The following is a 4,944-nucleotide window of genomic DNA, read 5'->3' as shown; positions in this document are numbered from 1 at the left end:
CAAATCATCTACTATGTCTGATTTTCAATAAACATTCCATCGGCTATCCCATGATGCATGTGACATGATTTCCAACATCGATCATGTGAAATGGGCAAGATCCAATTTCCTTACCATTTATTGGAATGTAATCAAAATTGATATTCCAAAATTTTGTTGATGTTATCGGTTAATCAACGAATGTACCGATAATAACGCTTATTGAAGCAATTTGTGCCTACATTCAACGATTTTTTGTTGAACACAGCTTCATATGAGGTAATATATCGTAAAATATTGAATTATTTTTTACTTATACAATAACCGTAAATGATAATATTTACTTTTCAAGGAGATTGACTAGCGTATGTAGAGATGGTGCTTTGCAAGAGGATGCAAAAGTGTGTTTGGTGGAAAGCAACCGAGATCGCATCTCCATTCCTGTCTGACATTTTTCGAGTATTTGATTTGAAAACAACTTGTATTGTAGATCTAAACTGACATACATGTTCATATGGGAAATGGTATTACGTGCGGTCATGATATTGTGGCATCACGTTATTCAAACATCACAGAATTAGCCGATATGGTTTAAATATATTACCGGGCTGATGTGTTTCGAACAACCCACCAGACACAAAATGTGCTCCCTCTTCACCCTCCATCTGAATGGGAAATACTAGACCCATTGATGGTCGTTTTAATATCTATGTAATCGCAATTAATTATGTTTGTAATTAATTTGGAGTGACTAATAAAAATAATTATTTCCCTAATATATTTATTACATGTTACAAAGATAAAAGAACATAATTTACAAATACCATAATCTTATTAAACCTAGAAATAACAAAATACATAATTTAAAAATACGTGACATCCTTTAAAAGATCCCAAGCATATTCCTATGGAAAATCAACCCCGTTATGTTTCTTTTTGTATTACACCCTTGTCGGTTGCAAAATTACTTGTTCATCTTCATCCAGTAATTCATTGTCGTTCTTGTGATAAATTTTGATAAACGTCTTCACCTTTGCCCAGATGTATAGAAACATAATCTTCACTTCTTCTTCAGTTCGATACTCTACAACATATAATTCATAGTGAAACATATTTTTCAATCGGACCCAACTTGACTCATACATGAGATGTGGAAGACCGATGGCAACCTTGCCATCCACAATTGTTATCCAATCCTCAACAAGGTGTGACAACCCAAAATTTTCTTTTGTAGGAACTCTACAGTCAAACACTTCAATTAAAAGTCAAATTCATTTCTGCTAACTTTTAGCTCGGTTTAAAGTCCGGTTGGGTATTTTTAAATATTTATTCTTCGAAAGAATAAACGAAAGGAAGTATTTTTTTAGGATTATCGGGGAACAAATAACACCTTAAGGAAGTATTTTCGGCCAAACATGAGGGGTTTGGGCCGAAGACCCTCCTTTGACCGAGAACTCATGCTTAAGGCATGAGTTTACTCCTCCTTCCCTCATTTCTTACTTCCCAACTCAAGAACACCCACTTTTTCTCTCAAGTATCATAAGAGCTACTTCAAAATCTTCCAAAAATGTAAGTGTTTCTCCTCTTGATTTGTTGATACAACACTTCATCTAGTAGTTGTACATGATTTCATCCATGAAATCTTCTCTTTTCTTAGATCTTCAAGTGTTCTTCAAGAACACCAAGAACACCAAGAACACCAAGAACACACACTAGTGTGTGTTTGGCCGAAAACACCCTTCTTTGCCTCTAAATCGTAAGTATTGCTTTCTGCACTTATTATCTAGTTGAAAATCTTGTTTAAGGCCTTGAAATCGTCACTTTCCAAGAACAAAAGGAGTTTTCGGTTTAGTGCATCTCCTTAAACCGAAAACCCCTAAAGAAAGGTCCCTTTAAGACCTCAAAACTCACTTAAGATTTCGGATAAAGCTTAGAACCCCTTTGCATGTTTGAAAGCCCTTGAAAAACACCACATGCACCGAGGATCCTGAGTTTTCGGTCTTAACCGAAAACCCTTCGGACCGAGAACCTCTTCGGACCGAGAACCTCTTCGGACCGAGAACCATTCGGACCGAGAACATTTTTGGACCGAGAATGCCATTAGGACCGAAAGCTCCTAGGAACATACCACTTGGGCCGAAAGCTCCATTTGGTGGCTATACACTCCTTTTATGCAATCCTTGTGATTGTAACACTTCCATATAAGTGTTTCCTAGACTATAAGAATGTTATCCTTCTTAATTAGTTGAATATACTCTAATTGCATGCATATATGTGTCTTTATATGCTAAATAGGATCCGTGTGTGTTCAAGTCTTCACTTGACACTTAGCATCCTTTTTCCGATCTTACATTCGCATCACTCATTTCAGGTGAGTTCATACCCCTTAATCAACCTTTGAAATGATTTTAAATGCTTTTATGGGGGGAATACAAGTTGAAACATTCTAGTTATTGCTTTAATCATATGTGATTAATAACTAGAACAAATAGAAAAAGATTTTCTATTACTTTCAAGTTGCTATCAAACTGATGGATTTCAAGCACTTCAAAACCTTTTATTAAACTCTTTTGGATGCTAAAACTGTTTTCAAATTCTTTTAAACTTACATTATTTTCAAATCCATATCTACACCAATATATTTATATAAGTAAGACTTGAAGGACTTAGGACTGATAGCTCACCTTATTTCCTGTTCCTTGTTTGGTTGTGGACTTAGGGTATCCTGTTATTTGTCCGAATGTCGTTGAAATCTTAGTTATATATCATATATATATACGTGTTAGATATAAACGATTTCACTTCAGTTTAGCACCTTCGTGTAGCAAAGGCATACCTATAACATTACTATTTAACTATAATAAGTATAGTTAAGGGTTTACTATTCACTATTGCGATTACAACGATACATACAAGAGTCAATACAGTTATGAGTCAATACACACTATATACCATACAAGAGAACACACTATATACCATACAAGAGAACACACTATATACTATACAAGAGAACACACTATATACAAGTACAGAGAAAACATCACTACACTATGACATACTACATAAACATTTGAATACTATAAACAGAATGTGACATACTACTTCTTGATACGACACTTTATTGTGCTATCACTTTGTAACCAGAGTCTCCTGGAGGGAGAGCGGGCATTGTGTGTATAGATCTTTACGGGACAGACACTCCCACATCCCGACTGCTAACTACAGTCCCAGCCGAAAGGCCAAGGGGTGAAAGAATGTTACCTCACTACATATGACACCGGAGGGTCATCAGTTATTCATCCGTCGATCAGCATGGTTACATACGAGTTCACATTCAAACCTTTAATTAACCGATTAAGAATTAAAGGCAAAATAGACTTTCCGAGGCGTATTGTTCATTTAATACCACCTGGAGTCTACATTTTTATTACTTTAGACTCCCCGAGGTGTACTGTACATTTAGTACTACCTGGAGTCTGTATTTCATCACTTTATGACCAGCAGTGTCACTGCTGAGGAAAAACATTATTTTCCTATGACATTTATTTGTGATTTTGTCACATACACACTTAAGTAAACTATATTTTTCATAATGATAGTTCCATTGAGGAAAATCTTACATTTACAAAGGAACAAACATACAAACAGTCGGGTCTTGGTAGAAGACTACATTTCACTAGAAAATATAGGATTTTCTAGGGAGCATAACTATTTACAAACATTTACAAACAGCTATGAACATTTACACTACGTTGTTACAAACATTTTCATACAAGCAATGACACTAAATACTTATGGACTCACCAGCTTTATGCTGATAAACTCTTTCAAAATAACTTGTATTATCAGGTCATCAGTAGACAGGTACCGATGAAGCTTTTTGAGAAGATGGAGCACATACAAGACTCATCTTTTATTTTGATCATATGTTTGGTGTCTTACATACTATACAGAACACGCTTGTATTAAAAATTATTATGTTAATGCAATGGATGTTACTTGTCTTTACTATTATGCATTGTTATGATACTGTACATGACGTCCTCCACCCCAGAACGTTTCCGCCATTCCGGTTTTGGGGTGTGACACAAGGACAATCTCTTCTTGTATAGTCCATGACTAAGGTTGATTTACTTCTATCCTCGAGTTTTAAATGTTCTATAATTCCATTTATAGTGTTTCATTAAGAAATACATGTCATTCAGGAATTACATTCCAGACAAACATTTTGGACGTCATATCAATCATTCATGTATAGTCAAATCAACCATACATGTCATAGATTCCTGACGCACGTAGTCACGGACACATATTTTGGACACACATTCCGGACACCACATTCTAGACACTACGTTCCGGAAACAGCATTTCGGACACCCACTTCGGAAATAGTAAATTTTTTAATATTAATATGTAGGTATCATACATCGTCAACATAGAAAAAACTTAACAATGAGTTTATATGAGTTTGGTGTTTAGCATGGTGAAGAAGAAGATTGTTATGTTTTTTCAGATTTTAACCCATTTCTGGAAGGCCCAGATTCCCCGCTCCCAGATAAAATGGTGATGACATTTTCCAAGCTATGAAAGTCGCAGAAGAAGCAAATGAAAGGGACTCTAAAATAAGTCTGACACTAAATTCACATGCAGACGATCTAGCAGAACAAGTAAATGAAAAGGAAAAATGGGTTGTTGAAGCTATGAAAAAAGTCAAAGAAGCTGAGAAGTAGATTCAAGATGCAAAATGCAAAGATTGATAAGCTTGTGCAGAACAGGATCGTCTAACAGATGTTGCTAAAATTAGAGGAGATTTTATCGACCGCGAACAAAATATGTATCCCTTATAATTTCCTAATTTATGGAAACCAATTTAAGTATGTATTCGGATTTGTAACTATCTTTGTACTAATATTAATGAAAATCATTGCCATTTTAAATAAACCTACTTTTACATATTTAAGTTTC

The sequence above is a fragment of the Lactuca virosa genome, chromosome 6 (genome assembly GCF_052849685.1).
Source record: "Lactuca virosa cultivar CGN04683 chromosome 6, Lactuca_virosa_CGN04683_v6, whole genome shotgun sequence".
In the NCBI taxonomy this organism is placed as follows: domain Eukaryota; kingdom Viridiplantae; phylum Streptophyta; class Magnoliopsida; order Asterales; family Asteraceae; genus Lactuca; species Lactuca virosa.
The sequence above is the reverse complement of the archived record's forward strand: the minus strand, read 5'-3'. Positions refer to the sequence as shown.